This window comes from Chrysemys picta, chromosome 11, assembly GCF_011386835.1.
Source record: "Chrysemys picta bellii isolate R12L10 chromosome 11, ASM1138683v2, whole genome shotgun sequence".
NCBI classification, from domain to species: Eukaryota; Metazoa; Chordata; order Testudines; family Emydidae; genus Chrysemys; species Chrysemys picta.
The window spans coordinates 39794019-39821232 of record NC_088801.1 but is presented as its reverse complement, the minus strand read 5'-3'; positions in this window follow the sequence as shown (position 1 = coordinate 39821232).

Below are 27214 nucleotides of genomic sequence, written 5' to 3'. Positions count from 1 at the left end.
TACCTCAGTCCTTCTCCCTCCAGGATGGAGATGGGAGATGTCCAACCATTGCCTGTTCTCACCAAGTATTCCACCTCCCTTCACCATCACCAACCCACCCACCCAATCATGTATGTTTATGATCACGAACAGCACCTGATTGACAGAGCCAGAGGCAGATGTTCTCTGGGTGTCAAGCCTTCCCAGAAGAGAGGTCCAGTGAGTAGATGGATACCTTTCTCCCCCACCTTCACCCTCTAGCTTTTTCTCCTGTTCTGAGGGGATGTCAATCTCAGATGGTAGGACTGCTTTCCTCACAAATCTCTCTTGACCAATTCAAGTACCACACACATACGTGTAAAATGGCTAATAGACTTGAGTCTGATTCAAACTTCCATATGCTAGGGCCTTCTCCATATGGGAAAGTTTTACCAGTTACACAAATATAGCTAGCTATAGAAGTGTAGAATTATACCAGTATCTCACAGACCCACCCATGTGAACACACTTATTTCCATCTGAAAGAGTGGCTTTTTTCAGCTTCCCTTAACCCCCCTCCCAGGTGGCATAAACAAAACAGCTCCTCTTAAGATAGAATAAGAATATGCACATATGGGATTACACAAGGATAACTATATCTATTTAAAGTTGCGGCCTGGGTTATACCAAAAAGGCTTTCCCATGTAGACAAGGCATGGGAACCCATATAAGCTAAAATAGGATGTTTTTTTCCCCATAGCCTTCAGGGCCATACAATTGTTTGTTTAAATTTCTAAAATTTAAAACAATGCAAAGCAGCAATCACTGCAACATTAGTCACAATCACAAACAAAGTTACTGATTAGTCACTAATGTATACTTTAGATCTGGAATAAAGCAACACTATAAGCAGTAAGTAGATAATTTCTGTGCCTCCATGTGGATGTAAGAATACCACCTGCAAATAAAGAGGCCTAACCCACAACTCGAAGCTGGGTCCAAGATTTCCCAATGATACATGAAATTTAAAGCCAGTGTTCTGGTTAGTCTCCTTATAAAGAAAGTCCTGAGCCATGAAGTTCAGATCTGAACTTCTACAAAGTTTATTGGGCTTGGATCCAACATTAAGGCACAAACTCTATCCTGTAAAGGGGAAAAAAACGAAGACCCATGAGTCACTTGTATGATTAAATCAAATGTCATTTGATTTACTAGTACCTGCAACAAACTTTGCTTTCTTTTCCCTCAGATTCTACATTTGAGGAAAAAGAGAGAGAGAACTGGGACTCTCTGTAAATACATTAAAAGAAGAACAGGAGTACTTGTGGCACCTTAGAGACTAACAAATTTATTAGAGCATAAGCTTTCGTGGACTACAGCCCACAGATGCATCCGAAGAAGTGGGCTGTAGTCCACGAAAGCTTATGCTCTAATAAATTTGTTAGTCTCTAAGGTGCCACAAGTACTCCTGTTCTTCTTTTTGCGGATACAGACTAACACGGCTGCTACTCTGAAACCTGTAAATACATTGTGTATTTCCTGGTATATGTTACACAGCTTAACAGGTACTTACAACAACCATATTTTCTTAATTGTCCAAAAATTGTTTTACAATGAAATAACCCAAAACTGCTTATGCCTGCAAAGGTCCAACAAGCAAGTATTTAGGACAGGAGTTCCTTGGAACTTAGCATTCATAATCAAGTGCCTATCCGGCATTCATATCCTTCAACGGCTATGTTAATTAACTTGTTAGATGTTAATGTGACCAACAAATTATCTATAGGGACTGCTGCACAGGAGCTGTGAATCCTAAATCTTGTAATTTCACGTTTAGAAAGACCAAGGGGTTACAACAATGCTGAATTGATATGCTGAGCTTTAAGAACATTTTAAACACTGGGATCATTGTCTTTAAATGTAACAGATCAGCATTTCTTTAAAATGCACACTGTGCAAATTCACTGGGTGTTTCACATTACAGTGAAAAGATGTTTGCTGAAATGGGGCTGGGCCATGAAATAGGCAACTGATTAAATGGAAAGCAAGGAGCCTTGGGCAAAATGACCTTTAGAGTGGCAGACAAGCAATATGCAAAATTTAGACTGAGGTTTATAGCTAACTCTTCTGGATCTGAGTTATCACTTTAAATAGAAATTTCATTATCAGCTCTTCCAAATATTCCATGGTACTATCGAGCCAGCCAGCCCAAAGCAGTAGTGGAATGGGGACAGTGTAACATAGCCAAACACTGGGTTTTTATCAGTGTTGTCAACTCGCAGGATTGTCATGCGTCCACGATAATTATTGTTTTCCTTAAAGCCCCAGCTCCGGGAGTCAAGTGGCTATGTGATGATTTCAGCCTTCATTCTTAAAGAAAAAGTAAGCTTCTAGCTCTCGTGGGTGTGGGGAGAAAGCTTCAAAATGTGACCCCAGTGCACCCTAAAGGCTCAAAAAGCAGAAGACAGATAAAAAGAACAACAAATCTATTCTTTTTATATAATCTCATGATTTTAAAGCCAAGCTCATGATTTTTGGTGAACCTGACTCATGAATTTTGAACATTTGGGATTGGCAATACTGTTTATTGAACAAGAAAATTGTGGCAGTGTAAACATCGCTAGGCTACCATGGATTAATACAAAATCACTGTGTGACACTCTGTACCGCTAGGAAACACCCTGGAACTCCCATATTCATCATGGTGACATGATTATATGGTTATGATATAATTATATGTTTTGTACAAAGTATGCCTTGTGAGGTATCATTTTAAAAGTCTTGATGTGTTGAGCATTAATCTCTTGTTGGATTGTATGTGCTATCACTGTATGTGAAGTTTGCTATGTATGTGTTATTTAAATATATTGTGCGTTGGGAACACCCACAGGCAGCCTTTCATGTACAACAATGAAGAAGCCAGACAGTGTTGATGGCTCATTAAGGGGAATCCACACTACCAAGGACTATCACAGGATCTGTGTACAATGAAGACTTCTCAGAGGGGGCACATAAACAATGGACACCGTTTGATTCATCTCATGGCAAAAGATCTTTCCAGCAAACTTAGGGTGACCAGATGTCCCAATGTTATAGGGACAGTCCTGATTTTTTAATCTTTTTCTTATATAGGCTCCTATTACCCCTCACTCCCGTCCCGATTTTTCACACTTGCTGTCTGGTCACTCTAAGCAAGCTGGAGGAACCTCTAAAAGGGGGGAAGTGACATCATCACTTTGTCCTCACTCCCCCCCCACAGCTCAACACCTGGAAACATGTCTGAAGGACAAAAGACTGAACTGGGGAAGTGGTCCCAGGCTGAAGGGATTTCTAGCCTGCATATGGAAGATCTGTCACCTGCTTGTATTGTCTATAAGGGTGAGACACTGGTTGGTTCAAATCCTGTCTAGTCTATAGAACTCAGATTGCATTTTTATTTTTATTTCTGAGGTAATCACTTTGATCTGTATGCTTACTACTTATAATCACTTAAAATCCATCTTTCTGTAGTTAATAAATCTGTTTATATATATATATATATATATATATATATATATATATATATAAAAAAAACCCTAAAACAGTGTGCTGTTTGAAGTGCATGGGAAATCTGCTCAGTGAACAAAACTGGTGCAAGCCCACTCCACACGGAGGGAGGGACGAACTGGATAATAAACTTACACTGATCAGGCTTCTAACCAGGGCAGGATGGTACAGCTCTGGGGTCCTAGGCTGGGGAGCTGGGGAGAGTTGGCTGTAGCCTCTCTATTGTTGGTTCATGAGTGATTGGCGAAAGCATTCATGTAACTCAGCTGGGTGTGCCCTGCCTGTGGATAGCTGTGCAAGTGCAGGACCTGGAGGAATTTGCAGCTTGTCACAGCATCACAGTGTGAGAGGGAGTCCAGGTTGGTAAGACAGGCTCAGTGGTATCCCAGTTCCAGGTTGCACCCCAGGAAACCCGTTGCACACTCCCTCCAGAAATATACACACATCTCACAAAACTGGATGACTTGGCAACAAAATGGCAGATGAAATTCAATGCTGATAAATGCAAATTTGAAAACTTAATCCCAACTATACATACAAATCAATAAGGTCTAAATTAGCTGTTACCACTGTCAACAAAGACAGTTCTCTGAAAACATCTGCTCAGTGTACAGAGGCAGTCAAAAAAAGCTAACAGAATGTTAGGAACTATTAGGATAGTGATAGATAATAAGACAGAAAATATCATAATGTCCTGATATAAATTGATGGTACTCCCACACCTCAAATACTGGGGGTAGTTCTGGTCAACCCATCTCAAAAAGGGAATATTAGAATTTAAAAAAAAAGAGCAACAAAAATGATTGGGGTATGGGACAGCTTCCATAGGAGGAGAAATTAAAAAGACTGGGATTGTTCATTTTAGAAAGGAGACAACTAAGGAAGGATTTGATAGAGGTCTATAAAATTTTGAATAGTGTGAAGAAAGTGAATAAGGAACTGTTATTTACCCCTTCAGATAACAAAAGAACCAGGGGTCACCCAATGAAATTAACAGGCAGCAGGTTTAAAACAAACAAAAGGAAGTACTTCTTCACACAACGCACAGTCTTTCTGTGGAGCTCGTTGCCAGGGGATGTTGTGAAGGCCAAAAGTATAACTGGGTTCAAAAAAGAATTAGATAAATTCATGGAGGATAGGTCCAGCTATGGCTATTAGCTAAGATGATCAGGAATACAACCCCATGCTCTGGATGTCCCTAAGCCTCTGGCTGCCAGAGCTGGGCCTGGACAATAAAGGAAGGATCACTCAATAGTTGTCCTGTTCTGTTCATTCCCTCTGAGGTAACTGGCATCAGCCACTATTGGAAGACAGGATACTGGGCTAGATGGACAATTGGTCTGGCCCAGTTTGGCCATTCTTATGTTCTTATAAATACACAACTAATTTTTGTTTAGCAAGCTTGAGGTTTTGAGAGATTTATTTATTTGAATAATCACTATCACGACAAATGTTTTAAACTGCATCCTAGGATTTGGATTGAATATAAAATACAATGAGCTCCTACACTGAGAAAACTAGGTGTATTTATTCTTTAATTGAATCTAACCATATAAAATGGTCTCATTAAGTAGATTAGAAATCTGATGTATTGGGCCCCCATGTGGTTTATCTTTAATATTTGTGAGTTCAATTACTGTTTTTGAAAAGCAAGGACTTACTCATTGCAACCCTAATGCTAGATTTATTCAGGATTTAGGCATATTTTAAGATTAGACCTGTCTTAATTGTACTAAACTATAAACAATCTTGGAGCCAGGCTATTGAAATTCATGATTATATATCCATCTGGCATTTGCATGTAGCAAAGCTGTGAAGAGGAAAGAGAGAAACATACTTGTAATACTTTAACTGTGAAAGAATCAGCCTCTTGCTACTAAGGCCTGGTCTAAACTGGGGGGGGGGGGGTGATGTAAGATACGCAACTTCAGCTACTGGAATACTGTAGCTGAAGTCAACATATCTTATTCCAACTTACCTCCTGTCCTCATGGCGCGGGGTCGACGGCCACAGCTCCCCCGTCGACTCCGCTACCGCCGCTCACTCCAGTGGAGTTCCGGAGTCGACAGGGAGCGCGTTCGGGGATCGCTCGCTACCCGCCGATGCGGCGGGTAGTCTGGACGTACCCTAAGTGAATTAAATCAGAGGATTTCTGTGAAACTTACAAGACATTTTTATCCATATGGTTCCAGTAATATATTAGTTTTCTGATGGAGAAAGTTATAAAAACTGTACTAGAAAGCAAGATGTATCATTTGGAAACAAAACCTCCCAGCTACCTCTTTATACATGACTTATGGAGAGAAAGTAATTGCAATAAAAAGGGAGATCAAAAGGCAGAAGTCATTTTAGGGGCTAGCAGCGCACCACATACTGTAGATGGTGAAATAAATGGAACAATCATTCCTGCTCTTTTTCCCTGCAAGCCTCAACCCTGCACCACCTATAGACTTGATAAAGTCTGTAGAAAGGAAGGCCTGTTCTGCTAGGCCTTAAACTCCGTGGGAAGAAGGTTGCTCTTCTGCAGATGGTATATTCCAATTTTAATTCAAGTTCTGGTCTTCAGTAAAAACCTAGGCGGTTACTGCTTCCTATAAAAGCTCCTTACAAAGTCTCTTTCACCTTTCTTCATGTAACTGTACATTAAACACATATGTATACACACCTTTTTGTGGCTTAATGTATTTTCTTCATTAATTGAACAGTTCATAAGCAGATTCCAGTCTTATTGCTTTTGGGGGCCTTTTAATGCAGCGCATTGAAGCTATTGCGCCAAGCGTAAATTCCATCCTTGATCTTGCTGGACGTGAAACACGAATCAGAGAAGTACAACACATTCTATTTTGGTTTTAAGTTAAATGCTTTGTATATTAAATAATTTGTCTGATTAATTTTGTGTATTACTTTAGCAATTAATAAAGAGATTAAATAATAGCAATAGCTGCTCCGAGGAAAAAATGTGTAATTCTTAAGAAAATGTTTGATTTTGTCCGTCAGTAAAATAATCTACACTACATTTGTCATGACAGATCAAATCAATAAAATGTCCAGTGTGAGATTTACTAAGGGGTTTACCTCTGTTTTTGTGCACATAAATTCTCATTAATTGTAATCAGAGTTACACATGAATAAGGGCAGCAGATTATTACTATTCGTTAATGGTTTTCAGCAGCACACACAAACTGTACTTTCCTAACATAAAAAGTCAAAGTCCCTGCCCCAGAGCACACAATCCCTAAATTAAGGTGTTAAAATGGTCTTACCCTTATAGTGGATCATCACTTTGTACAACAGATTAACATAGTCTTCTTACTCTCCTCACAGATGGCACAGGGATAATCAGGGTACCTGATCCTGTAGTCTTTGCTCACTCAAAATTCCCCTATCAAGTCAATGCAATTAAGATATGCAGGATTAGGTCCTAAATGTGATAGCCAGGATGTTGCTATATACTCTAACACTAGATCTAACACTGGAAAGATTATTTTCATTTTTCTTATTAACTCTGTAATGTGTTAGCATCTGAATATTGACATTCGTACAAGAAATAAGCATGTGTTTATCCATTTAGTTTTTATATCACACCCATCACTATGGCACTTGAACCCCTTAAAAGTCTATAGATATGCAATGCAAAGGAAATCTTGAGTTTAATTAAATCAAATAAAAAGAGTACATTTTAAGAAAATGCTTTATAATGAAAATCTGAGATGTGATTGTTTCAGCTATTCTTTGATGAAATTTTTTTGGCAAGATTGAAGCTGGATTTTAGATGTAAATTTCTACCTAAACCTGAACAGACAGTGCCATGGAGTCCAGACACTTGATTGCAGGCTGTTGTTATCAAGAGAGAACCATTCTAAGAATGCAGAAGCTAAAAATTGTTTTGGTTTGGTTTTTTTTATACAGACATGTTTGAAATGCTAGCTCACCACACACTGAAGTGAGGTTGAAAAACTCACCCCTTAGGTTAAATCCTATCTGGAAAATAAATCCTTATCACAGGGTGTTTCTGTAAAGTATTTCACAGCGTTACTTTTTAATCACAGTATTTCCTGGATATTTCATAATTGCTGTGTTTATAATGAAAATTAATTTAGTTATGTATATATCTCAGTTCATGAAACCTCTGACAGAATGAAAGAGGTATTTGGCAAGTCCTAACTAGTGCCTTGTTCTCTGATCTTTCAGGTACTGTTGACTTTAAAAGGTATTAAACAATTGAGAGCTCAGGCAGAAAAATCAAATCTCATTGAAAACAAAAAGATCCTGCGCCTGAAAAGTGAGGATGGAAGGGCCAGGAATCAGGTGGAAAATATCCTATTTACTACTGCAATAAAGTCAGTATTTAGCCAAATCTCAGACATGGAATTAACTTCCAAATTAATTCCAAATTAATTCTAGCTTTGGCTGCTGCTAACGACTAATGAAATCTGATGCACTTCAGGTAAGAGAAATAGAGCACTTGATTGCCCTCAGGTCTTGGGAAACCATGGAGACAATAGTAGTAAATATCATATTGTAGCAGAGAAATAAATTCTTAGCTGGGGCTGAAAAATGTTCTGTTGAGGGTTGGGGAGACTGTCAAGGTGTGAGGGGTGTTTTTCTATTTGGCTAAATCTCTTCCACATGTTTCCCTTAGACTGTTATCTCACTATTCCTCTCTACATGGCCAGATTTTCAGAAGGGCTCAGCACTCAGCAGTTCCCATTGCTCTGGAGCAGAACGCTTTTGAAAGTCCATCCCACAGTGCTGTAAGTGTACAAGTGCTGCAGAATAGGCAGGATGTACCACGTAAAGAAAGCAGTTCTTGCACTGAAGAGGTTACAACCTGAGCACCTAAAAGCACAAGCAGGTACAATGCAGATACCAAAAAGACAAACATGTGTGTATGTGGTCATTGTAGTAACTAAGGGTATGTCCAGACTACCCGCAGTATCAGCGGGTAGCGATCGATTTATCAGGGATCGATATATCGTGTCTCGTTAAGACGCGATATATCGATCCCCGAACGCGCTCCCAGTCGACTCTGGAACTCCACCGGAGCGAGCGGCGGTAGCGGAGTCGACGGGGGAGCCGCGGCCGTCGATCCCGCGCCGTGAGGACGGGATATGTTGACTTCTGCTACGATATTCCCGTAGCTGAAGTTGCGTATCTTACATCGAATCCCCCCGCCCCCCAGTGTAGACCAGGCCTTAGCTTCACAAATGGAGTGGATTTCTGAGGAGAGATTTGGAGGAGTAAGAGGCTCAATATGTGAAGGCAAAGAATAAAGTAGTTTCTAATTACCTTAGCTGCCTTTCACTGCTTAACTGAGATTATTACTAATATCTCAGAGCAGAGGAATATGTAAGGCTTGTAACATTTTCATTCCTTCCAGAGCAAAACAGCAGCCAGTAAGATATAGAAGAGTCTCTTCGAGCTAGTCTACACTGGCAACATTAAAGCGCTGCTGCAGCAGCTCTCCCAGCGCTCTAAAAAACCCACCCCCATGAGGGGAGTAGCTATCAGCGCTGTGAGCACAGCTCCCAGCACTGGTGTACTGTTTACACTGGCGCTTTACAGCACTGAAACTTACTGCACTCAGGGGGGCGTTTTTTTACACCCCTGTGTGAGAAAGTTGCAGCGCTGTAAATTGCCAGTGTAGAGAAGCCCTTAGGGTTAGTCCTATGACTACGTTTAAAATGAAACAGCTGCGCCACTGAAGCACTTTAGTGTACACACTCAGTACAGTGACGGGAGGGGTTCTCCCATTGCTATCTTCTGGAGAGGTGGTAGCTAGGTCAACAAAAAGAATTCTTCCGTCAACCTAGCACTGTCTATACCCAGGCTTGGGGCGTAGCTGGGTCTACTTATCTTTATAGTGTAGACCTGGTCATTGCAGGCACAAACTATTGCATCAGGAATCATCTTATGACATACTAGTCTACCAAACCTGTTATGGAGCCAAACCATGTTTTTAGTAGTTTTACTGTTTTATAACAACCAAGGCCCACTGATGCTATGGCTTAATGTCCTGACATTATATTTGCCTGTGTAAAGATCAATCTTCATTCCTGATTCTAAAAGAATTGGTATTACATCTAAGCAATGAGTTAAATGCAAATATTCAGTAGAAGAGGGATGAAAAGAGTAAGGAATATTCCCCGAAACCCACGAATGTTTGGAAACCTGGGACAAATACATCTACATAGCAAGCAGCCGCAGCACCGAGTCTCAGAGCCCGGTCAACAGACTCAGGTGTGTGGGGCTTGCGCTACAGCACTAAAAATAGCTGTGTTGACATTGCAGTTTAGGCTGGAGCTCAAGCTCTGAAGCCTAGGGAGTGGGGGTGGGGTCTGAGACACACTGCTGCAGGCTGTGTAGACATACCCTGAGAGATTAAGTGGCTATTGGATGACCCCTTCTATAGGCTTAGGACATATTTTGGTTGCCATTTCTGGAAGATGTCTCCTGGAAGGTGGTACTTTCTGGAATGATAATACAATGCTGCTATTTGGTGTAGACACAAATCCTGGTAAAAATCTAGTTTCAAATTAGTAGCCCCATGCAGGGCTTCTAGAATTTTATCTTTTATTGGGACTAGGTAAACCATGCTCAAACATGTTCAAGTGACACTAGACTGCTAGTCTTCACTTAAGTCTATAAAACATATTGGTACAGCTAGGCATATTTGGTACACCATTTGTTAACATTAATATAATTGGCTCTCTCTATGCTCAAGACAGATTCAGGACTGAAATATCAGGGTTGTTACAGACACAAATGAAGGTGGAGTAGAAGAGCTGTATAAGGAGAAAAATTGTGCATGATCTTTCTGTGCTGTATGAACTTCTATCCATTGTTATTTCTGTCTCATATTTGCCATGTGAGCATGAAATTATTCTTTAAAAAATGAATCCACTTTATTCATATGCTAAACATCCACAGAATTGAGCATGAAAACTCTTGACAAGATACAACTGAAAAATAAAGAAGACAGAAAATGAATTTTAAACTTCCTTTTGTACTATTGCTTCCCACTGAGATACAGTTCAGCTACAGAAAAGTGTTAAATTAAAAATTAAACAGAAATTATGTATTAACAATAATTTGCTGAGTTGTGAAGCCCTTACATTCAACTCAATGATATTTCTGTGTATGTCTATAACATGATAACTTTTCAATTCCAGAATTTCAGAGAATGTTGTAAGCAACAAATGCCCAGAACCCTATTGATTTTGGGGGGGAGGGCAGAGAATTAGAAAGCAAAAAGGGGAAGTGGGGAACCACTGGAACCTCTGCCATCTGATTAACATAGCCACAGCTTCAAGTACCTCTGCAATTGTCTACAGAGGAAACAACAGATTGATGGCACCCATTGATGCCTTCCAACATAACAATACCCCATCTCATCTTTGCTCATCCTCCCAATAGAGTTTAACATGTTGACAGCTTGACAACCTGAATGTCTTATCTCCCAGACAAATGATAGCGGTGGGAAGGGAATGGGGGCATGCACACAGTCTCTGGTACGAAGAGGGGGAATGAGGGATCCTGCTATAAGGCAGGGGGTACACACAGACCCTAGCATGGGAAGGAAGGAAGGAATGGCAGACAAATATAGCACCCACCATGGGGAGAAAGGAATGCAAACTGAGATCCTGGAATAGGGAGGGGAAGATTGAGGGACCTGTTATGAGGAAGGGGAGTGCACACAGAGTCCCTGCCATGGAGGGTGTACACAGAGCTGCTGGAATAGGCATGGAATGAGGGACCCTGCTACGTATGGGAGGAGGAGGGTAGGGAGGGCACATACCAGAGTGTATGGAGGAAAGTTTGGGGGTTGTTGTAGGGAGTCCCCAAAATGAAGGAGGATGGGAGAGATACAAGGAGCCCCTGGTGTGTGCAGTAAGCTCAGCCTACTCAAGCTACAAAGTGTGCAACCTCCTACCATTTATAATAATATATTGTAATCCTCAGAGGGGAATAGGGTCTCTCAAGGAACCAGCCTTGAGCTGGCTTAGCATTTAAAAAGAGCCAAGAGATTATAAAAGCTGGTCCCTAGCTGATATGGTGATTGGAGGGAGCAGGATAGGGTTACCATATTCAAACATTTAAAAAAGAGGACACTCCACGGGCCCTGGGCCCGCCCCCGGCCCTGCCCCAACTCCGCCCCTTTCCCGCCCCCGCCCCAACCCCACCCCTTCTCCGCCCCATTCCAAACCCTTCCCCAAAGTCCCTGCCCCAACTCTGCCCCCTCCTCTGAGCACTCCGCGTTCCCCCTCCTCCCTCCCGCTCTGATCTTGGTTGGGGATTACTAAGTGCTTCCCTGCTCCCCACTCGCCCTGCAGCCTCTATGCCCCTGCCTGCCCTGCTCCTCCTCACCCTGCAGCCTCTGCACCCCCACCGCCCCTGCAGCCTCTGTGCCCCCTGCTCCCCACTCGCCCTGCAGCCTCTGCGCCCCCTGCCTGCCCTGCTCCTGCAGCCTCTACAAACACACACACACACACACACCGCCTCCTGCCCTGCTCCCCCCGCTCACCCGGCAGAGGGAGAGCTACAGGTTCCACGTGGATTCAAACACTGCCGCGCTGCTCTGTGAGGGAGGAGGGAGTGGGGGAGGGGGAGGGACTCTGGCTGCTAGAGGCCCTAGTGGCTGCGAGCGGCTTTCAATCAGACCAGGCATCCAATCAGCCGCGCCGCACTCTGAAAGAGGGGAAGGGGGAAATCCCGGACATTTCTTCTTGATTAGAAATCTCCCCCCGGACGGCCATTTAACACTGAAAAACCCGGACATGTCTGTGGAAACCTGGACGGATGGTAACCCTAGAGTAGGGTCCCCAGAAAAATGCTCTAAAGAAACACAGATTCTAGCATGTCTCTTGAAATAAAAAGCCCCCACATTGTATTTGAACAACAAATTATTAAAAGATTGTAAGAAGGAAACTGACTGAAGAAGTTTGACTAAAGAGAAATAATGGAAGCAGCTTGAAAAAGATAAAGTTTGAAAATAAGAAAGAAAGCAAATGGTCAACTCAAAGGCCTCTTTTCTGTTATAATATATTGTATAACCACTGATTTACCAGCTTGCAACCAATGCTTTAGCATTACAAAAATCCATCTATTTTCATATTTGTACTGTGTTAGTACAATGGATCCAGAACTGAAAGTGAGAAGAGACATAGAGGGATCACATATCCCAACACATTTTGCAATCTGCTCAAGAGAAAGGTACATGCAGTTTTTGTGTCAGTATAACTATTTCAGTTGGGAGTGGAATTTTTACCAAAACAGATACAGCAATATAACCCCTAGTGTGGATGCAGTTATATCACTGTAAAGGTGCCTTATACTGGTATAACTTATTCCCTTTACAGAAGCTATACCAGTATTAAGCACCTTTTTACCAGCATTATTGCATCCATACGAGGGGGCAGAACCACTTTTACTTTATGGGTAGAGTTAAAAGAGTACAACTCGTGTTTGTAGACAAGACAGCCCAGATACTACAGGTGTTGGAACTTGCAGGGCTGGGATCAGGGGGGTTCTGGGCTGCTGACACCTCTGCATTACCACAGCAGGCTTAGGTTGGATGACCTTGCGAGGCTGGGTGGGCTAGGCAGGAAGTACTGTCCAGCAGTACCTGAGTGGTGACCCCACACAGCCCCGTGATTGGCCGATATTGGTACTTAAACCAGGAACCCATGAAGGGGAGCTGTCTGAGCAACACCACAGACTGCCTGCCTGCCTTCGAGACCCTGCTTGTGATTGGCCCTAGAATCTGGCTTCTGACCCTGGTTTGTCCTCACCTTCGGTCTTTGATTGCTGTCTGTAACCTGGCACCCAATCCGATCTCCTGGTAACCTGACCCTGCCTGCCTCCTGATGGCTGAGTCTCAGTTCACCCTCTGCACTGCTTTGGACTCTAAGCTCCTGGTACCTGTCTCCCAACTCCAGCTCCAGTCACTAGATCTGAGCGCCCCTCATCCCAGCATGACAGAAGATGGGCAGGGCTATATGAGGAAAACTTCTCTTGCCACTAATTTGATTCTGACCAGTGCTATCAGTTCCTTTATCTCAAAAGATAAATGCAGTGCTTCCACTTAATTAGATCACTCATCCTTGCTTTGTTCAATCAACATCACTGCAATCAAAACCATTTGTATCTATTTTTATTCCATGTATTTATTTATTATTTATGCTAGAACTAGCTAATTTGATCAAGAACGTATTGGAAACTTCCATGGTAACTGAAATTTACTCATAAATATGAAGAAGTCCAGTCAATTTCATTTCTGTTTGATCAACTGTGAAAGAAAGTGGAAAACATTCTGCACAATTCTGAAAGAAGATAAACAAATCCACGTGAGCTAGCAAAGTGCTACGTGGTAACACAGTCCTCATTATTAATAACATGCACTAGCCAACCAAAACTTCAAATGTAAACATGAACAAAATATCTGTATTAGGTCACTTAGAATTTTTATTTATAAAACTAATTTTTCAGATGTCAGAGGCCTATAGATCAAAGTCACTCTACACTAAACAATTAAGAATGGATCTGATTTTCATTCATCGATTTTAAGATCAGAAGGGACCATTGTGAGCATCTAGTCTAACCTCCTGCTTAACACCAGCCATAGAACTTCCCCAAAATAAGTCCTGTTTGAACAAGAGCATCTTTTAGAAAACCACTGTTATTAAAAAAAAAAACCTCTCCTTTAAGAAAAACACCTACCTTTTTCTATATCATAAAATAGCTCCAATGATTTTTAAAACTTTCAAAATAAGTTTATATTTGTAATATCAACAATCATACGAAATTTCAGTCCATTTTTCTCTTAGAAGTTTGTAAATGGCCTGAATATAGGGGTTTAAAATGGAATTACTTTTTCAATCTATGTTTATGGCGGTTGTAAAGCCAATCCTTGTGGAAGGGAAACCAAGAAGAAATCTACAGCTCTGATTTCTCAAGATCTTCAAAAACTACTTCATTTTCTTAACTTTTTTTATTAGCTAAATTTAACTGTGGGTCTAATACTGTTTCCATTGAAGCCAATGGCAAAACTCGCATACTGGTATCAATGGGAGAAGATGTGGGCTCTATATTAGTCCCATATTTTATACTTCCCGCTTTTTAAATTTTTAAAAACAAATGTGGGTTTTGAGCTGGTCTAAACTAGAAAGTTAGGTCAACCCAGCTACATTGCTCAGAGGTGTGAAAAATTCACATCCCTGAGAGACACCGTTAAGTCAACTTAAGTCCCAGTGTAGACAGCGTTAGGTCAATGGAAGAATTCTTCCATTGTTATAGCTACTGCCTCTCCGGGAGGTGGATTTACTACAGAGAGGGAAGAACCCTTTCTGGCGCTGTAGAAACCATCTATATTACAGCGGCGCAGCTGCAGCACTGCTGCTGTGCCATTGTAGCATTTCTAGTGTAGACAGTATTCTTAAAGCACTCAAACTGTCCCGCTGCTGCTTTTTTTTTTTTTTTAGTGGGGAGGGAGGACTGAGAAGGAGGGGCATTGAGTTGCCTCAAATAGCTCATTAAAAAAAATTCAAACATGAACTTATGACCTGCTCCTGCTTGCATGAGCTTTAGTGAGAGCAGGCACTTTGGATCAAGTCAGTCAGTGGAAGACTTTCCATTTATTTCACTGGGCATTGAATCAGATCCTAATGCTCAAGGAGGACAAGTGTCTTTAGGTTTTAAAAAAAATTGTTTTAGAAATTCTGAAAATGAGATTTTTTTCTGGTGACTTTTGATAAGATTCAGAAGTTCACATATGTAGCATGAGTGTGCATACGGTAGAGAGAGCGCTCTGGACAATGAAGTTAACGTTGGTGGGCTTTGCAACATGCAGTGATCCATTTATAAAAACACTGAAATGACAGTGATGCAGCTCAATGGGGGACAGCTTTATCCCATCACACAGGGTGGTTATTATTTTAGGGTTTTGTGGGGGACTGGGGAGAGGTGAGGCAGTCTAGAAGGGATTAGTGGGGCTGGAACCAGTGGATCTGCTACTACTCAGCAGCACTAGCTATTGCTATGCTGAAGAGGGTGAGCTGTAGGAGATAATGCAGTCCTGAGTAAAACATGTAGTATAAGGAAGGGTTCTCTCAATTCTCTTCCCCCAAGAAGCCTCTCCAGCCCATTTTTTTGGGGTTAGATGCCATGAACAAGATTTTCCCTGTAGTTTCTTCTATTGGATTTTTTACTTTAAAAAAAAAAGTGTGTATTTTTCAATATGAAAGTCAAGGTCAATATTTTCAAAAATGGCATGTGATTTTGAGGTAACTTGGACTTGATTTTAAGAAGCACTGGGATTCCACAACTCCATCTGAGGCCCAGAAGAGTTGTAGGTGCACAGGACTCCTGGAAAGCAGACACAAGAATTGAAAAGCTGGTCACCCAAAAACTGAGGCACCCAAAAATCACTCTTGAAAATTTTGACCCAGTGCATATATTTGAATTTTCTAATAAACACACAGCATAACCCTTCTAGCAGAGGGGAGAACAGCTAGTAGCAGATCCACTGGTCCAAACCAACTAAACCCTTCAACTCTGTGTCACCTCTTAAAAAAAAATCTGTGTGTTGGGGACACAGGCTGTCCCCATAGAACGCTGCCTTGAAGCATTCAGTGATCCAGGCCTCCTGAACTCCAGTTTGTTCTGCTGCATCCAGGGATTTCCATGCTTCAGTTAATACAAAATTATGATTGAGAATTTAGCCACACAAAAAACAGTGAATTCAAAGTGATAGTTCCCAGAGCTCCTATCTCAGCCACACAGCACTTATCCCCTAGGCATAAATTCAACAGCACATACATTAATACCAAAGACTACATGTGCACAAGGAGGATGGGTTATTATGGCCATGGAAATTTCCTGATTTATGCATCTGAATTCAGCAATAATGTTGCGTTCATTTAGGGGCAGTTTGCATTTAACATATATGTGCACAACTGCCTATAGATAAACTCTGTAGAAACATTTCAGCTTCTTTTATATCATATAAACAAACCAGCATGGCCGGATCCTCAGGTGGTGTAACCTGGGATAGCAACTCTAACATCACTAGAACTACATCAGTGTACACCAGCTGAGGCTCTGTCCAGTCACATCTATGCTAAGAAGCATTTCTTCATGTTTTTGGCATAATAAAAAGTTTGTTTCTTTCTGCTGACCTGCAAGCTCTTTTATGTAGCTGGCTGAGGGAACTCAATAAAACCTGCCTAGCAAGCCAGCTAGGGCGTTTTGTGTTTGGTTGGTTGGTTTGTTTCTGAATTAAGAAAAAAAGTTATCCAAGTTTGCCAGTGCTGGAAAACAAGAGTGACCTACATTTAAAAGTAAATTAAGATCTCTAATGTGAGAAGATAATTAGGGCAGGAAAAAAAAACTTGGTTTGGTTATTGTAGAACAGCAGCTCTCAAACTTTTTTACCGGTGACTCCTTTCACACAGCAAGCCTCTGAGTGTGACCCTCCCCCTTATAAATTAATAACACTTTTTTATATATTTAACACCATTAGAAATGCTGGAGGCAAAGCGGGATTTGGGGGTGGAGGTGGACAGCTCGCGACCCCCCCATGTAATAACCTCGTGACCCCCTCAAGAGTCCCGACCCCCAGTTTGAGAACCCCTGTTGTAGAAGGTTTTCTTTCTAATGACTCCTCCAACAATTCTCTGTGCAAAGCAGCTAGTGTGCAATAGGAATGCTCTGCAGCAGTGGCACAGCTGCAAATATTTGGTTTGCAGGTGTTTGCTTTTAGACTCATAGTGCTAGTGAAACCACGCTTTATCCAGCAGCTACTCGCAGAAATGCTGAAACAATGCTCAGCTGATTGGTTTCTCAAACCCTTCTCTCTTGAATCCCCCCATCCTTTCTCAGTTCACAAGGACTCTATTTGAAATGCTACATAAAAGAGTTAGGGTACATCTACACTATAGGGGGGAGTCGATTTAAGATACGCAAATTCAGCTAGGTGAATAGCGTAGCTGAATTCGACGTATCGCAGCCGACTTACCCCATTGTGAGGACGGCGGCAAAATCGACTTCTGCGGCTTTCTGTCGGCGGCGCTTACTCCCACCTCCGCTGGTGGAGTAAGAGCGCCGATTCGGGGATCGATTGTCGCGTCCCGACGGGACGTGATAAATCGATCCCCGAGAGGTCGATTTCTACCCGCCGATTCAGGCGGGTAGTGTAGACCTAGCCTTAGTTGTTTCAACCAGGGCCGGCTCCAGGAACCAGCTTAACAAGCAGGTGCTTGGGGCGGCCAAGGGAGAGGGGCAGCATGTGCGGCAATTTGGGGGCGGCAGGTCCCTCACTCCCTCTAGGAGCGAAGGACCTGCCGCCGAAGTGCTTTTTTAGTTTTTTCCCCAATTGCTGCCGCCGGTCGCGATTGCAATCGCGGCTTTTTTTTTTTTTTTTTGCTTGGGGCGGCAGAAATGCTGGAGCCGGCCCTGGTTTCAAGTTCTCTGTTACCCTGTTTTCAGCTCAGCCTTACATTTTCTCTCCTGACCGAGCTTGACACACTTGACCCGGAGCTATTTCTTTCCTTATTTTTTTCAAAAATCAAATCAAATCTGCTTAACATTTGTTAAAGTCATAGCAGTTAAAAAATAGAAGTCAGTTTCAGAAGCTGCTTTTGTATTCCTACAAGTTAAAACGTCTGAAATGTAGAAGCTAGTCATAGGCTGGGTAGAATTCAGTTTTCTTTTTGACAGATAATGTTTATTTTAAGGATTTAAATTTTTATTGATAGCATACTCCTTTTTATTCCAAACCCTATTATCTGAACCTCTGCATTATCCAAACCCCGTCTTTGTCCCCCAGCATGAGATACATGCTGCGGAGGGAGGGCATATATCTCATGCTGGGGGACAAGGAAGGGGTTTGGATAATAGAGCAAAGATCCCCTGGCAGGACTGTGAAGAGGAGGAGTTCCTGTGCCTGGCCACGGGGAAGGCCACCCTGCTGAACAGTCCTGCAGGAGCCCTGGGAGTCCCTCTGTACTAGCTCTGCTGTCATTGGAGTGAGTGAGCAGGAATGTGGCAGCAGAGGTAGAGAGGGCTCCCTGTGTTGCCAAAGGGCTGGTAGGTGACACCTGATCTTTACAGGCACAAGGTGTAGTAGGGAGGCTGTAGTCCTGGCAAAGCAGAGCATAGACCCCAACCAGGGCTGCAAGCAAGAGGAGGATGACATACCTTTGGCTGTGGGGAAGGCCACCACACTGCTGAATAGCTGTACTTAAATGTTCACATTTCCACAAAATTATGGGGTTTTAGTATTTTAGATTTGTATTGAATTTAAATTTTCACAGTTGTGGGAAATTAGGGGGCATCAGATAATTATTTTATGACACTAGGCGTGGATTTCAAGAAGTTGAATCTTGATAACCATTAAGACACAAATTGTCAACATCGCATGTCAAAATATACAAAGTCAATAGCCTTAAATCAAACTCTAATTTCTCAAGCAGCATTGTTCTTACTTCACTTTTGTAAATTTTGATTATCATCAATGGAAATATTTTTACATCTGTTTGCTTGTATAGTGGAATCGACGTTTGCTGACATTTACCAATAAAAACCTAGTCCTTCCAAGCCTCACTATTTGTATAATGTAACCACTGGCTGGAGAAATAGAGGAAGTAGTGTTCATAGAAAGGAGTCTGAACCTCTGGCTTCTAGTCCCAGCTTTGCCACAGTCTCATTTTGTAACCTTGGGGAAATTATTTACTCTGCATCTCAGTTTACCCATCTGAAAAATAAGGATAATACATACCTAAACTCAGTAGGGTTTAAAATTCAGGCTTAAAATTTGAAACGTACTGTGAAAATATTGAATCTAAGTAAAAAGTATTGTTATTCTAAAATATAGATTAGAGTCACGGGGAATGCAGTAAAAAGCAAAATAAAAACTTGATCAAACTATTTTGCTTAGGACAATGGCTTCTGTACATGCATAGCAACATTTTCAAAAGAAATTGCGTGGTTTTAGACCACATGTGTAGCAACCGTGTTTGACAATGAGCCATTACAGCTCTTTCAGTGCCAATGATCTTTGTAATAAAAGCATGTGTTTTTGTAATAGATTATAATAGCTCTGCAGGAGCCATCAGAATTTCTCATATTCAAAATTCACGTACTAGGAAAAGTAGTGAGTGCCCAAAGACAACTTGGTATTTTAGAGCCATTGCGGTCTATTTTGTTAATAACAATACACGTATAAACATTCGGGTCCTGTGACTTGGCTTGATATTACAATAACGTTTGTCATTTCTAGGCAGCTTTTTAGCATGGTACATCAAGGGCAGCTCCACAAATGACAATATAAAGTGGTCAGGAATGACAGATGGATGTGTTTGTCAGTGTTCTGATTATTTTTAATCATTAATGTATTTTTGTGATGTATATGTTCCAATTCTTTGGAGTAGTGGTGTTCATTGACAGTTAATGAATGTGAAGTCAGGTATTTCAGGGACAGCTTGATGCAGTAACAAGCTTAGTACAGGGGGAGAAACCCTGCAAGGGGCATGGGATAAACTCAAAGGTATTGTAACAGGTGATGGAGACTTTCATCATTAGGTCACCATTTCAGGTTCTGCCCAAGATACTAGCAGCAAGCATCTGGAAAGTATTCAATGGCCAATGTGCAGTGAGTTGAGATCGGGTCTCACTTCTGGTCCACGTACAAAGGTGTTTATATGACAGAAATTCCCACAGTTAGCATATATTTTTTGACTGCAAGTTCTGCAGGGCAGGTACTGTCTCTCCCTATATGTGTCTTTATAAAACCTAGCACATTTTTGACACTACAGTAAATCAGAGAATAAAACAACATCTCCTTTAGTAGATACTACACAATTTATCAAATCTCAAGAGCCTAATTGGATCAGGAATATCTTTAATCTGTCAAAGGACTGTGTTTATGATAAATTCCAACAATCCTACTTCCAGCAATGGAAAGTCTCTTTATGAGAAAGAAAGGTCAGCTCCTGTCGTACAAAATGATTTGGGCTTCAAAGACACTTTCCGTATCCTGAAAGTTACCCTGCAAGCATAGAAAAAGCATCTTGGATAATGAAGAACAAAGTTCCTGAAGCAAGTGATATCTATCTTCTGAAAATAAGTAGGGAGCTCCCCATAAGTGTCGCAGGTTTCACGGACATTTTGTAAAAAGGGTACAAAAAAGGTTATTTCACATTTAATTCTAGCAGAAACAAAACAGTTTCCTGACATGCTGGTTCAAATATTTTGAAGCGAATTAGGTATGGTTTTACAACATGCTTGATGGCTGCAAATTCAATTCAACCTATTACTATAATGTGGACATGTGCCTCAAAAGCTAGTTTTCAGGCTGGCACCATGAAGCAGAGAATCGTACAAGAAAGAGGAGGGGAAGGAAGAGAGTGTGTGTGTTTAAATATGTGTTTAAATACGATCAGTGTACATGGTGCTTTACAAATAAAGACAAAGTTCCAGCCAGGTGGAGTATCCCACACAGAGAGTGCTAAAGGCCAATGTTTTCAAACATGGATGGGTGCACCTAAAAAAAGGCCTGCTTTACACAGGTTGTGAATACCGCATCTTCTACTGAACTAATGGAAGTTGAGGACGCTCAACATTTCTCAAAGAACTTGGGTCTTGCAGGATTGGGCCTAAACTCCTGACTCCCAGTCCTATGTGCTAAAACAATAGGACCATCTTTCCTGTCATGGCAAGTGCTAAATATTATTATTGGAATATTCCTTCCTGTTCTATATGCACTGGTATATATACTGGCAATAATGTATGGCTTACATAGCATACTTTCATTCTTTGATGTGGGGAAAATATCATATTGTTGGGGGGAGGAGAATTCCCATCATGCCTCAATTTTCCATTTCACTGGGAGGCAGATCTTTGCAGCCAGAACACTGTCCCCTTTCCACAGAAGAGACCTTATGTCAAAAACTGGTCTGTTCCTTTCAAAGAACAAAAAAAAGCAAAATCCGAGTCCTACTGAAATCGGTGGAAGTTTTCCCAGTGATTTAAATGGGACTAGGATTTGGGCCCAAATCACTAGTAATGTCTCATAAAAATAATGGACCCAATTCTCATTTGCACATTTTACACCATTCTGACACTACTAAAGGGCCTTTAAGTAAGTGTAAGTTACATTTCCACTTACTTGAAAGCCCGTTTACACTGCCAGAATGGTGTATTGTGTAAATGAGAGCCAGGCCCAATAAGTGCATTTTTGCCATATTTATAGATATTTTTAAAAATCCTAAAATCTACTAAGATCCTACATTAGAAGATCTCAGCTACATAGTTGTAAGAATCAAACATTAACTTCTTTGAAAGTTAACAATTGCCTTCTTTTTCAGCTGGCTAAACATAATTTTCCTTTCTAACACTTGTTATCAACATGCTGGCTCAAAGATAAACAGCCTTGGAATGTCAGTAGCCCATTGAAACGAAAGTGTTCATTGCGGATTACAAACTAAATTCATACCACTTAAACACAGAGCAGACAAATCGGCTGAGAAGCCATTCAGAGTGCAAAGCGTATGTCAGTACACTGGCAGCACAGCAGCTGCCATGCATTTTGTTTTGTTATACAATAGAACCTCAGAGTTACAAACATCAGAGCTACAAACTGACCAGTCAACCATACACCTCATTTGGAACTGGAAGTACTCCATTAGACAGCAGCAGAGGGGGAAAAAAGGCAAATACAGTACAGTACTGTTTTAAACGTAAACTACTAAAAAAATAAAGAGAAAGCAGTATTTTTCTTCTGCATAGTAAAGTTTCAAAGCTATATTAAGTCAACGTTCAGTTATAAACTTTTGAAAGAATAACCATGATGTTTTGTTCAGAGTTACAAACATTTCAGAGTTATGAACAACCTCCATTCCCAAGGGGTTCGTAACTCTGAGGTTCTACTGCATACAAACTTAAAGAATTTTCTGAGATGATTAGAACAGACATTCTAAATCTGTTTTACAGCAACCAACTTACTTTATATAGTCCCCTCCCATCCTCCTCAAACACAAAATCCATGTCACAAAGATAGAGAACCACCTTGCAAAATGATACTTATAAGAAAAACAGGGTAAATAACTGAAATTGTGGATGGCCCAGAACCAAAACCTTGTATCCAAATAGTCTCAAACTTTGAGAGAGTTTGGATCAACATCTGAGATTTATGGTGGTTCTCACTCATCTCAGTGCTTTAATGAATATTCATTTTACATTTCATCTGTTCAGAAAAACAGAGTAAAAAATTGCATCTTCAGTATTGATAAGTGACTCTCAGAAGTTAGGATGATTTGTCTAAAGCCCTTCCCAAAAATTATGGTTCCTATTTCTTTGGGCTCAGGATTCCATTGAAATTAAAAGTAACTGAACTTGGAGTCTCAAGAGGCTGAGTTCAAGTTTTAGGCAAAGATTTGGGTCACTTCTTATTTTCCCTGTTCACCCATCGCTGTTCTTTGATTAAGATGTTAAAATTAGGCTGAGCAGTCGCCTTTAGTGATTGGAGAAAGGTTAGCTCATTTCACGGTTGCGGAGCAAACTACAAAATGTTCTACCTCATAGCACTTGTTTTAGAGCACTACTGAATTTCAGCTTATAATAGGCATTTGGCCTAAATGTAGATGAAATTCTGATATTTAGCTTCACTGTACTTTTATACATTATACAAATACTTTTGATTCCCTGTTTGAAGTTGAATAGTTGCTAAAAGCCGGTTGTTAAAAAGCCACGGAAGAAATAGTATGCTCTGTTTTGTGAGGTTATGACTAAGTATTGCAGTGCTATTTGATACAAATTTAAGGTCCTTTGTACAAATATGTGGGGCTTGTCTCTCCACTCTGTTATACCAATTTGTGCCACTGTAATTCCATTTTAAATATATAATTTATTACCCTCCTCCCCATCATTTAGCTTGGTTTTCCCACCTTCAGTTAAATAAAATTTCTAGGTGTCTGGTGTTCACTTGGACAAAAATATACCCCTGACTTCGTGAATAGGATTAGGAGTAGACCTCTGTTGAACTCGGATCTGTATAGAAAATATTTTAAGATTCTTGTCCACAATGAGCTCAGGGCCAGATATACCAACAGCGATGTTTTAAAATATGTCCTTTGGTTTCTGGATTTGTTGTTTTTTTTTTTAAATAACTGGTGTAGAGATATCAGGATCACGGCTGAGTTCTGCGCAAAATGATTCTTGCTAATCAGTTTCATTGACAGTTGAGTAGGCTGAACAATGAGTAATCTAGTCAAAAAGAGAAAAAACTATATCGTGGACAAAGCTCTCATGAAATAAGGATGACCTGGTGTGAAATCTAGCCATGTTTTTCTAGTGGTAATGACAGGTCTTAATCTGCTGATCACAGTGTTCACAAACACCCTTGAGAGAAAACACTTCTATACACAAAAAGAGATTTTGCAGGAAAAAATACACTTTTATTCTCTTATTTAAATAAAAGCCCTTAGCTTTCAGCAAAGTGTAAGTGATGGTGAAATGTGTCTAAACAAAACAGTGAGGAAAAGTAAATGGGACTTTGCAACATCACATCATAACTGATTATTGCAAATAGTTTTAAATGTTTTTTTCATCTCCTTGCTCTTTCCACATCACCACAATAGTATTAAACTGTATTCTGTTCAGTATGAAAATTAGACATTTTTAATGCAAAAAAAGAATTTGTTTTTAAGTTGTTGCTTATTTTCTGGTAGTTATAGTGCATCTTATTTTAAATATGTACTAAACATCTTTGAAACATTCCTCCTTCTTCTAGCATTTGCAGTGTTTGCCAAGCCACCTGACAGCAGCTTCATCGGCAGAATGAAGAGCCCTAAGGCCACCTTGAAGTCTGGTTAGTGGACACTCATTGGCCTGGTCTACACTACGGGTTTAGGTCGACTTTAGCAGCGTTAAACCGAATTAAGCCTGGACACGTCCACACAACGAAGCCCTTTCTTTCGACTTAAAGGGTCCTTTAAACCGGTTTCTTTACACCACCTCCGACGAGGGGATTAGCGATAAAACCGGCCTTTGCGGGTCGGAATTGGGGTAGTGTGGATGGAATTCGACGTTATTGGCCTCCGGGAGCTATCCCACAGTGCTTCATTGTGACCGCTCTGGACAGCACTCTCAACTCAGATGCACTGACCAGGTAGACAGGAAAAGACCCGCGAATGTTTGAATTTCATTTCCTGTTTGCTCAGCGTGGAGAGCACAGGTGACCACGCAGAGCTCATCAGCACAGGTAACCGTGATGGAGTCCCAGGATCGCAAAAGAGCTCCAGCATGGACCGAACGGGAGGTATGAGATCTGCTTGCCATATGGGGAGATGAAGCAGTGATAGCTGAACTCCGTAGCAGTAAAAGAAATGGAAAAGTATTAGAAAAGATCTCCAAGGCCATGAAGGACCGAGGCCATAACAGGGACACACAGCAGTGCCGCGTGAAAATTAAGGAGCTACGGCAAGCTTACCACAAAGCCAGAGAAGCAAACGGAAGGTCCGGGGCAGAGCCGCAAACTTGCCGCTACTACGCGGAGCTGCATGCGATCCTAAGGGGTGCAGCCACCACTACCCCAACCGTGTGCTATGACTCTCTCACTGGAGAAACACACAGGGAAGACGGTTCGGGGAACGAGGGAAGATGAGGATGGAGGTACTGTAGGTAGCTCACAGCAGCAAGGAAGCGGAGAAACCGTTTTCCCTAACAGCCAGGATATGTTTGTGACCCTGGACCTGGAACCAATAACCCCCGAACTCACCCAAGACCCTCAGGGCACACAGGAGACCTCTGGTGAGTGTAACTTTGTAAATATTTGTAAACATTACAAAAAAAAAAAGCAAGCGTGTTTAATGATTAATTTGCCCTGGCAATCGCGGCCAGTACATCTACTGGAAAAGTCTGTTAACGTGTATGGGGATGGAGCGGAAATCCTCCAGGGACATCTCCAGAAAGCTCTCCTGGTTGAAATGGGGTGATTTTATTAAGGGGACATTCAGAGGCGCCCGTTCCTGCTCTTCTGAACAGAAATGTTCCCCGCTGTTAACCACGCGGTGGAGGGGAGGGGTGAAGTGATCATCCCAGAGAATCGTGTGTGTGGGGGGTGGTTTACTTGTGTTTGTGCCGCATGTTAACCGGGAAACCGCAGCCCCTCCTTTTACATTGAAAACCCATTTTAAATGGACAACCCAATTCATCCTTGATATGGGAAATGCGCTGCTGTTTGCAACCTTTCCCGCATGTTAAGAAGGTTAAAAAAGCCAAAACACTGTGGCCTACCATGGCTGCCTGCAAGCCGAAATATGCGACCTTGTAATGAAAGAGTGTACCCATTGTTCTCTAAAATGTGTCTTTTTTAACCACCTCTCCCTTCTCCTCCACCAGCTGCAAATGTTTCTCCTTCGCAGAGGCTCATGAACATTAGAAAGAGAAAACGTAGGACGAGAGACAATATGTTCACGGAGCTGCAGATGTCCTCCCACGCTGATAGAGCACAGCAGAATGCGTGGAGGCAGTCAATGTCGGAGATGAGAAAAGCCCAATATGAACGAGAGGAGAGGTGGCGGGCTGAATCGCGGGATGAACAGAGCAAGTGGCGGGCTGAAGACGATAGGTGGCGTCAGCTTGCAGACAGACGGCAAGAGTCAATGCTCCGTCTGCTGGAGCATCAAACTGATATGCTCGAGCGTATGGTTGAGCTGCAGGAAAGGCAGCAGGAGCAGAGACCGCCGCTACAGCCCCTGTGTAACCAACAGCCCTCCTCCCCAAGTTCCATAGCCTCCTCACCAAGACGCCCAAGAACACGGTGGGGGGGCCTCCGTCCACCCAGTCACTCCACCCCAGATGATCGCCCAAGCATCAGAAGGCTGGCCTTCAATAAGAGTTAAAGTTTTAAAATGCAGTGTGTCCTTTTCCATCCCTCCTCCCCCACCCATCCCAGGCTACCTTGGCAATTATCCCCCTACTTCTGTGAGGAACTAATAAAGAATGCATGAATGTGAAAAAACAATGACTTTATTGCCTCTGCAAGCGGTGCTCGAATTGGGGAGGGGAGGGTGGGGTGGGGTGGTTGGTTTACAGGGCAGTAGAGTGAACCGGGTCGGGGGGGGGGTGGTTTGGAGGGTTCATCAAGGATAAACAAACAGAAGTTTCACACAGTAGCCTGGCCAGTCACAAAACTCATTTTCAAAGCCTCTCTGATGCGCACCGCGCCCTGCTGTGCTCCTCTAACTGCCCTGGTGTCTGGCTGCGCGTAATCAGCGGCCAGGCGAGTTGCCTCAACCTCCCACCCTGCCATAAATGTCTCCCCCTTACTCTCACAGATATTGTGGAGCGCACAGCAAGCAGCAATAACAATGGGGATATTCTTTTCGCTGAGGTCTGAGCGAGTCAGTAAGCTGCGCCAGCGCGCTTTTAAACGTCCAAATGCACATTCCACCACCATTCGGCACTTGGTCAGCCTGTAGTTGAACAGGTCCTGACTCCTGTCCAGGCTGCCTGTGTACGGCTTCATGAGCCATGGCATTAAGGGGTAGGCTGGGTCCCCAAGGATCACGATAGGCATTTCAACATCCCCAATGGTCACTTTCTGGTCCAGGAAGAAAGTCCCTTCCTCCAGCTTTCGAAACAGAGCAGAGTTCCTGAAGACGCGAGCATCATGTACCTTTCCCGGCCATCCCACGTTGATGTTGGTGAAACG